Genomic DNA, 10336 nt, shown 5'->3' with positions numbered 1-10336 from the left:
ACTTCTCATCTATTACATTGCAGTCAGGTGGTATTACTGGGGACTTAAGTGTTTTGGGGAGCTGGCTAAGGGGAAGTTGAATTGGGGAATATTAAATAAATTGTGATTTTAGTAGGATATATTTATGAGGGTCAAGTCACTTCCTTATATAGTTAAGCTATTACTGGCTGATCTGGCATATAAATGGCTTCCGGATTCTCCTTCTGCCCTTGAGCCAACATACCAGGCATGATGTTGAAGGACTAGGGCCAGAGGCCATATCAGGATATGAACCTGCCCTGTAGTAGGAGTATGTGCGGAGAGAGATAAGCAAGGTCTGCAATGTGCAGAGCCAGAAGAAATTCTGTGGAAAATTCCTTTCGAACATCAGACATGTAAACTTGTAAACAAAGAATCTGATTCTCCTCAATGCCCCATCAAGACAGAAATTCTCTCCTGTTCAGGAATATACTTGATAATACAAGTATACTATATATATTACATATATAATACATAATTATAAACCCAAAATACATTTTCATGAAAATCATCTAAAGTAGATTTTATCAGAATTCTTGGGTTTTTGATGCATAATCCTGTGGCAGTGAACACATCTATGTGTGAGGTTGCATGTTTTATGCATCCCATCTATCAATAATAAAACACAAATTTAGACCAACCATGCTAGAGGAAGGCCATTTTCTATCTATAGAAAGCCGTGTTACAAAACTGATGTTAAAGAGGTGATCAAAGAATATGAAGCCAATATATGTAGAAAAATATATTATAAAAACCTGTCAGAGAATTAAAAAACAAAAAGTTCTAAATGTATGGGTATTCATAGTATTTATCATCTTTCTAATGTTTGAAATTTTTAATTTTTATTCTAAATAAATATTTACTTTTGTATCTGATTTTACATTTATAATCTTATACTCTTTTTCTTAAAGAGTAGATTAAATAAACTTCAAGCCTCCCAAAAGTTAGATCTACTCCTCCTGCATCCAATTCTAATCACCGATTACCCAAATTTGTTAATTCATGGTAAAGGCCTTTATTGCCCATTGCAGTTTCTGGATGGCTTGGTTATCTTTCTTTGTTTTAAATTAGAGACAGGGTCTCTGTCTGCCACCCAGGCTGGAATGCAATCGCAAGATCCTAGCTCACTATGGCCTTGAATTCTTAGACTTATGAGGTCCCCCTGCCTCAGCCTCCAGTGTAGGTAGGGCTACAGGCACATGCCACCATGGCAGGCTATTTTTTAAAAAAAATTTTGTATAGGGTCTCACTATGTTGCCCAGGCTGGTCTCAAACTCCTGATCTCAAGCAATCTTCTCACCTTGGCTTATCAAAGTACTGGTATTACAGACATGCCACCACTGGCTTCGTTATCTTTTATGTCTAAACCCACAAGGAAAATAGGAGAAAACAAACAAAACATCATGATACTTTTGAGAGTGAGATTTATATCCTGAGCACGTGTCAAACATCAATTACCACCCAAGTCATTTGTCAATCTCTGCTTCCAGTGGAACCCAAATTAAGAAACATACCTGTATTGGTTTAATAGGGCTAACATCACAAAGTACCACAAACTGGGTGGCTTAACCAACAAGTGTATTGTCTCAGTCTGGACAGTAGAAGTTGGAGATCGAGGACTTGGCAGGGCTGGTTCCTTCTGAGAACATGAGGGAGAATCTGTTCAGTGCCTCTCTCCTAGCTACTGGTGGTTGCTGGCAATCGGTGTTTCTTGGCTTATAGTTGCATGACCCCGATCTCTGCCTTCTCTTCACATGGCATTCACAGGGAGAACAGTCACGTTGGAGTTGGGCCCACTTTAATGATTTCATCTTAACTTGTCTACAACTGCATAAGCCCTGTTTCCAAATAAGGTCACATTTCTGAGGTAGTAGGGCTTAAGACTTCAACATACCTTTTTTGGGGGGACACAATTCAACCCATAACAATGCCTTCATTTTTTTGTACTTTCCTTCTATGAAAGCAAGTATTGGGAGTACTCACCGTTGATGAGAATACAATGCGCAGTAAAGTGGTTATTCCCATTGCTATTGGAAATGTCAATTAGAACATTAGAAACAAATAATTTAGGTTCATTTTAAGATGTAAATTCCAGAAAGTCAGGGACTTGTCTGTTTTCCTCACCACTGTTATCTCAGCTGCAAAAACACAGCTTAGCACACAACACACACTCGATGCATGCTTGTTTTGAATTGATGTATTATCTTGAAATGCCTATACTAAATGGTTATGGTTTGGCATTGGTTAGAATAACTAGACAGAAGAAAATGATGTTAAATACCATACTCTTTACTAAATAGATGGGAAGGTTCCTCTCAGCCTAAATATCTATTCAAAAGAATAATTTAGGTCTTTATAGAAATAATAGAATGTGTTTGCTGGAATTCATACAATGGTATAAAACCTATAGTTAATATAGTTAATATTTAGCCCTATAGAAAATATGTGTATATTGTATATTCAGTAAACCACAAATAGTTAAGTTTCCATTTCTGTCCCCAGTAAGGAATTGGTAAAAATGATTACCCTAGGTAAATATCTTTCACCTTTAAAATTTCATTAAAAATTTCAAATCTAGGCCGGGCGCAGTGGCTCAAGCCTGTAATCCCAGCACTTTGGGAGGCCGAGACGGGTGGATCACGAGGTCAGGAGATCGAGACCATCCTGGTGAACACAGTGAAACCCCGCCTCTACTAAAACTACAAAAAACTAGCCGGGCGAGGTGGCGGGCGCCTGTAGTCCCAGCTACTCGGGAGGCTGAGGCAGGAGAATGGCGTGAACCCGGGAGGCGGAGCTTGCAGTGAGCTGAGATCCGACCACTGCACTCCAGCCTGGGCGGCAGAGCGAGACTCCGTCTCAAAAAAAAAAAAAAAAAAAAAAAAAAAAAAAAAAAAAAAAAAAAATTCAAATCTCATAGAAACCCCAAAATGAATTATCTGATCCCCTGAGTTAGGTTAGGTTCTCCTGTCACTCACTCTCACAGATTTCAAAACTTCCTTGTTGTTAGTACTTATCAATTTGAACTGAAATCATGTTTTTTAAATTGTTTTAATGCCTAGCTTTGCCGCTATTATAAAATCCATGAAAGTATACTCTTCTTGTCTTTTTCACTAAGGTAATTTAACCTCCAATATTTGCTTCGTGTCTAGCGTGTATTTGCTGCTCAATAAATATTTGCTAAGTCAACACATAAATTACTGAAAGAATGAATGAGTGAATAAATGAATGCATGCTTGGAGTGTGAAGTCTGAGTCTGATTCCCCTGCTTTGGACTTTACCTAAAATCTGCTGATGATCTTCCTCAATAGACTTGTCCTAAGGCAGTATTTTCAGTAAAGTCATTTTCTTTCATTTTTCACCCTAATTTCTCTGCAGAAATTCTGTCTTTGAATTTGCTCAAAATAATAGCCTGTATCAATTTTATTGCAAAGGAGACGTTGTTTTCTTTCAATAAACTCTGCAAGAATGCCTGTTGCTACTTGTTTGTTATCAGAGGAAGCTTCCCTTTCTATTTGCATGACCCTGTCGTTTTCCAGCCCTTTAATCTGGTTCTCCGTGTTCCCTGGTCAGCAGCCTCTAGGTTGTGCCCACATTGTGTGGATGGAAGCTAAATTCTTCTTTTGGTGGATGAAGTAACTTACTGATTGGGGTCAGGGCTACAAAGAGATCCCCACTGGGCAAAAGAATGCCTGCAGTGAAGCTTCCTTTGTAACATTATTAGGAATTATTTTCTGGATGCAACAGGAAAGACTGTTTTCTAATTTAACCGTTTCAGGTCCACTGTATCTGCGAAACGTGTATTTCCATTTGTAGAAAATTATAAAGAACGAGATATATATTTTTATGAAAAGCTTTATATTTCTTTAAGATAGTCTACAAGTGGAGATGCCAAGTCATCCGCTGAACACAGACTTTTTCTTTTTGAAGAATTTTGATACAAATTCAAATCGCTTGTCTAAATTTATATCATCAGTACAAAAGAGAGTCCCCTTAACTGAACCTTTCCCAAGGATGTATATTATTATTTTTAAAAACAAATCTTTAGGGCTGAGTACAGTGGCTCACACTGGTAATCCAGCATTTTGGGATACTGAGGTGGGAGGATTCCTTGAAGTCAGGAGTTCAAGACCAGCCTGGGCAACATAGCAGACCCCATTTCTACAAAAAAAAAAATTTGTTTGTTTGTTTGTTTGTTTGTTTGTTTTTTGAGATGGAATCTCAGCCTGTTGCCCAGGCTGGAGAGCAGTGGTGCCATCTTGGCTCACTGCAATCTCTGCCACCTGGGTTCAAGCGATTCTCCTGCCTCAGCCTCCTGAGTAGCTGGGATTACAGGTGACTGCCACCACCACTGGCTAATTTTTTTGTATTTTTAGTAGATACAGGGTTTCACCATCTTATCCAGGTTGGTCTTGAGTTCCTGACCTCGAGATCCACCCGCCTCGGCCTCCCAGAGTACTGGGATTACAGGCGTGAGCCACCGTGCCCGGCCAAAACAAATGTTTAAACTTATCAGGGAATGGTGACATGTGCCTGTAGTCCCAGCTACTCAGGAGGCTTAGGTGGGAAGATCTCTTGAACTGAGGAATTCAGGAATGAAGTGAGCTATGATTGTGCCACTGTACTCTAGCCTAAGCAACAGAGTGAGACCCTGTGTCAAAAACAAAACAAAAACAACACAAAAACTAACCTTTAGTAATAGTATTAGTGAAAAATGAGCACAATTTTTTTGTGTTGTTTCTTTGGTTACTATCAAGGATCAACATGCTTGCATATATGAGTTGACTAAATGAATTTTCTCTTTTGGGTAATGATCTCTTTGATAAATATTCCATTGGCCAGCTATCAACAGGGACCCTATGGGTTTTCATATCTGTTTGCCTGAGGTCTTTACATAGAAACTACATTAACTTTGACATTTTATGGAAAACATTTTTCCATTTTAATATTTGCCTAATAGTTGTTTTGTGTATAGAATTTCTCATTTTTATAGCTCTGCTGATCTTTATAGTTTTTTCTGTTATTTCTAGTATAGGAAAACTTCTCCCTTTAAGAAGTTTTATAAATAAATATCCATGTTTTCTTCAAATGTTTCTACTGTTAAATTTTTAAATATTTTAATTTTTAACCAATCTAGATTTCACTTTGGTGTGTGGAATGAAGTGAGAAATCAAAGTTGTCGTATTTCTAGACATTCATCTCATCACCATTTATTGAATAATTTGTCTCTGCTCAAGGTTTAATAAGCTTCCTATGGCATAATAGATTCTTATGCAAAATAGAGTCAATTTATGAATCTCAAAAACAAAATGTCCTAGACAAATTTTTCTTCAAGCATGTGCTACATTTAATTAATTGCTACAAGGGCTCCAGGAAAGTGACAGAAATACGTGCGCCCGTATAAAAGTGGAGGGGTTAAACAGTGAGAGACAGAAGGCTTACATAAGCAAGCAGTTTTTTTAAAAAAATAGATTCCATTTTTATTTTACAAAGTCATGAAAATATCATGTTCATATCAGTTGTGAAAAAGGAACAATGTGGCAGAATGATCCATTATCCTAGGTGTGAATTATACTTTTCAGGTATGTTTTAGAATCATTTTGTCAGTTAAAAATAAACCATGAATGCTTTGATAGGGATTATATTAAACCACTTTCTTGGCCTCTATGATTCTATGCTCTCCAGGTTCTCTCCTATTTTATTAGCTGCCTTTCAGTCTTCTCTGCTGGATCTTCTTTCTTGTCCCAAATTCTTCATGTTGCTGAGCCCCAGGATTTTCTCTGCATTCTCTCCGCGGATGACCTCATTCAACCCTCTGGCTGTACATTCCATCTATCCCTTGATGGCCCAACATGTTTCTGTCAGTTTCATGTTCTTTTTTAGCAACTGTCTACTCAACATCTCCACTTGGAGTCTATTAGACATTTCAAACTTAACATGTCTTAAGACTCCTGGTTTCAATCTCCAGCTCCTGCTCCTTTCCCAGTCTTCCCCAGTGAAATAATTAGCACCGTGATCTAACCAGTAGCTTCAGGACAAAAACCAAGGGACCAGCCTGGATTCCTCTCTTGGTACCACCCTTCATACCCAACCCACCAGTAAATCTTTTATGTCTATCTCCAAAATCTATCTGAAATCTGATTCTGGTTCTTTCCACCCTTACCACACAAGTACAAGCCCATCTTTTCCAGACCGAATTACTGAAATAACCTCCTAACTGTTCTTACTACACTATATTCCTCTCACCTCTACCCTGTCTATTCTCAGCATCAAGACCAGACAGTTCTTTAAAAAAAACTTTATTAGATCACATCCTCATCTGGTCAAAATAGCTACCACAAGACTTATACCCCAAAGTCCTGTTCTACAAGGGCCTGTACAATCTGCCCTCACATTACTTCCATCTTCATCTCCCACAGGTCTCCACTTTACTCACTCTGCTTTAGCAACACTGCATTTCTTTTCTTTTCTTTTCTTTTTCTTTCTTTTTTTTTTTTTTTTAGATGGAGTTTCGCTCTTGTTGCCCAGGCTGGAGTGCAGTGGTGTGATCTCAGCTCACCGCAACCTCCGCCTCCCGGGTTCAAGCGATTCTCCTACCTCAGCCTCCCGAGTAGCTGGGATTACAGACATGCACCACCATACCCGGCTAATTTTTTTGTATTTTTAATAGAGATGGGATTTCTCCATGTTGGTCAGGCTGGTCTTGAACTCCTGACCTCAGGTAATCCTCCCACCTCAGCCTCCCAAAGTGCTGGGATTATAGGCATTAGCTGCTGCGCCCAGCGCAACACTACATTTCTTGCAGTTTCTGGACTATATCAAGTTGGTAGCATGTTGGGGCCTTTGCATTTGCTGTTCCCTCTGCAAGAAATACTGCTCTCCCAGATAGCCACATGGCTCTCCCCTACACTTTATTCAAGTATCTGTTCCAATGTTACTCCCTTAAAGACCTTCCCTGACCACATCCCCCTTCTTTCATTCTCTATCCCTTAACCCTATTTTATCTTTATTCAATGCACATATCATTACCTGACGCTGTATTATATTAAGGCTTTATTTGTTTGTTGTGCCAAGTCCACAGGAATTGAAACACCAGGAGGGCAGAGCCTTTGTGTTGTTCACGACCATATCCCTAGTACCTAGCATTTTGCTTGGTATACAGTGGGTGCTCAAGAAATACTTGTTGAATGTCTCGATTAAACCTACATTATTTGGAAAATATTTAAGTATTTATATCAACATCTTTCTGCCCAGGAACATAGTGTATTTTTCCATTTTCTCAAACTTTAATAAATATAGCTCAATAAAATTTTGTTCTTTGACTATTTGAAAGACATTATGCATTAAAGCTACTTCTAGATGTTTTATATATTTTTTCTTCTTACTACTATATGGGCTTTATTTTTTTAAAACTATCTCAAATCTTTTTTAGAAAAGGTAAACTACATATATATACATATGTACATTTAAAAGTTTCTAGCTGATTATTAAAATTATATTGGAGTGCTTTTGATTTCTGCCTATCTTACGTTCAGCCTCTTGTGCTTAAACAATTTTAAAACTATTTAGTTGGACTTATAGTTGTACAATAACTGTCACAAAATAAGTATCATTTATCTCTTTGTTAATAGTATATCTTTTGAATCACATGTTATTGCATTGATCACAGCTTTTAGAACGATATTAAACAATATCCCTTTTTTGTGCATATTTTAATGGGCATATCATTAATGTTTTGCTATTAAATATAATGATAGCTATTGGTTTTAATCAAATACTTTTTCTTATACTGAGTAAATATTTTTTCTGTTTCTCCTCTTAAAATAATATTATCAGGGATGCCTGTTGATTCTTACCAAATACATTTTAAGCATGTATAGAAGCAAGTCTTCTCTTTTGTATTTGACATAATGATTGGATGTATTATGTTAATGACCTTCCTATTATATAGTAACTTCTACCTCTCTGAAATAAACTAGCTGACTGTGGTGAATTACTGTTTTATATACTACATTTGCAACTTGATGATATTTATTTTGGAAGGTTTTCAGTGGTTTTTTCTTTTTTTTTTTTGAGACAAAGTCTCACTCTGTCAGCCAGGCTAGAGCGCAGGGGTACAATCTTGGCTCACTGCAGCCTTGACCTCCCCAGGTGCAGACGATCTTCCCACCTCAGCCTCTGGAGTAGCTGGGACTACAGGTGAATGCCACCACCCCCAGCTAATTTTTGTATTTTTTGTAGAGATGAGGTTTCACCATGTTGCCCAGGGTGGCCTCAAACTCCTGTGCTCAAGCGATCTGTCTGCGTTGGCCTCCCAAAGTGCTGGGATTACATGTGTGAGCCACCACAGCCAGCCAGTTGTGGGCATTTTATGTCTCTCAGTAAGTGCTGAATATTTTAATTCAGAGTTTTCTTGCTGCTCTTTCTTCCTGTTCTTGTCTACCTGTCATTTCACTATTACCACCAATCTTTATTATTACCGGCAAGCAGACAGATAATAGGGAGGAAGCTATTACTTCTCTGCTTCAGAGTATTGTCTCAAAAATAAAAATAGCCCTGTAATCTTCTTAATGGGTAAGAAGGACCAGGTGGTGAATATCTACAGGAAATGGTTCCATCAAGCTGGATTAGTAGGGTGTCACCTTCCAATATAGATAAAAGCCTGTCAAGCCTCCGTTTGACATTTGTTAATGGGAACTGCCATTTGTTGAAAGCCTTTTGTGTGTGTTTCAGGCACTTTACATGCATTATCTCAGGCTTCATCTTAATTCCAGGAATCGAATATTAATATTCCCATTTTACAGACGGAGAAACTAAGGCAGGAAAGGGTTAAATAATTTGAACAGTTCAAATAATTTAACAGTTCAAACGGCTGTTTGTTGGTAGAGCTGAAATTTAAACACAGGGATCACTGGCTTCAAAGCCTACTCTCTTTCCATACAGCGACAAGACTCACAGGGCAGTGCTCTGAAGAAGCAGCACCTCAGCAAATGAGGAGACGGAAGATAAGCATGCTGCAAGACAGGATGTTATGACTGCTGCGGAAGAGTCAAGCACAATGTTACTGCCATTCAGATTCATTTGGAAAGAGCTGGAGAGCTATTGGGAAGGAGGTGGCTTAGCATGGAGAGGAGGGTATTTCAGGTGGAGAGAGGAGTAAGGGCGAAGGCATAGGATCTGAAAAGCCTAGGACATGTTCGCACAAGAAAGGGTAATGCTCTTTAGATGGTGGATTGTGTTCAGGGTGCTAGTAATCAAGATAAGCCTGGAAACTTAGATTGGGTTCCTATTGTGAAATCTAAGAGACAGATGAAGGGATTTGTTTTTAAAAGGTAGTCAGCGGGGAGCCATTGCCGTTTTGAATAAGGGGCTAAGAAGTCAGCTTGGGGTGGATCATAGTGGGTAAAGATGGGAGAATGACACTCGGATCACATGACTGTAAACAATTTATCAAGTAATAAAGGGAGCCTGGTTTGAAGAGTGGCAGGAGGAATGGAAAGCAAGGACCTGGTTTAGGATCAGATACAAGGGTAGATTTACTATGTTTGTGCAGATGGGATTCTGGAGCACAGGGAATGGCAGTCGTGGATACCTTCAAGTCACTGGGAGCCTGAGTCACTGGAAGAAGGGTTGGGCCACTACAGATAAGAGGACCTTGGAAGGCAAGACTGGTTGTTGGAAAAAAAGTTGATGAGGCCGGGCGCGGTGGCTCAAGCCTGTAATCCCAGCACTTTGGGAGGCCGAGACGGGCGGATCACGAGGTCAGGAGATCGAGACCATCCTGGCTAACATGGTGAAACCCCGTCTCTACTAAAAATACAAAAAACTAGCCGGGCGAGGTGGCGGGCGCCTGTGGTCCCAGCTACTCCGGAGGCTGAGGCAGGAGAATGGCGTAAACCCGGGAGGCGGAGCTTGCAGTGAGCTGAGATCTGGCCACTGCACTCCAGCCCGGGCTACAGAGCAAGACTCCGTCTCAAAAAAAAAAAAAAAAAAAAAAAAAAAAAAAAAAAAAAAAAAAAAGTTGATGAGACACCCAGATAGAAGGTGGTTGTTTATAGAGCATTGGATTTGGAGTCATCTACCTAAAAATGATAACTGACATTGTGGGGTGTCATCCATGTGTTTTTTTGTTTTTTGTTTTTTGTTTTTTCCGAGACGGAGTCTCGCTCTGTCGCCCAGGCTGGAGTGCAGTGGCGTGATCTCAGCTCACTGCAAGCTCCGACTCCCGGGTTCACGCCATTCTCCTGGCTCAGCCTCCCGAGTAGCTGGGACTACAGGCGCCCGCCACCGTGTCCGGCTAATTTTTCGTATTTTTTTTTTT

Source organism: Theropithecus gelada, chromosome 5 (genome assembly GCF_003255815.1).
Source record: "Theropithecus gelada isolate Dixy chromosome 5, Tgel_1.0, whole genome shotgun sequence".
Taxonomy (NCBI): domain Eukaryota; kingdom Metazoa; phylum Chordata; class Mammalia; order Primates; family Cercopithecidae; genus Theropithecus; species Theropithecus gelada.
This window is presented reverse-complemented; position numbering follows the sequence as displayed.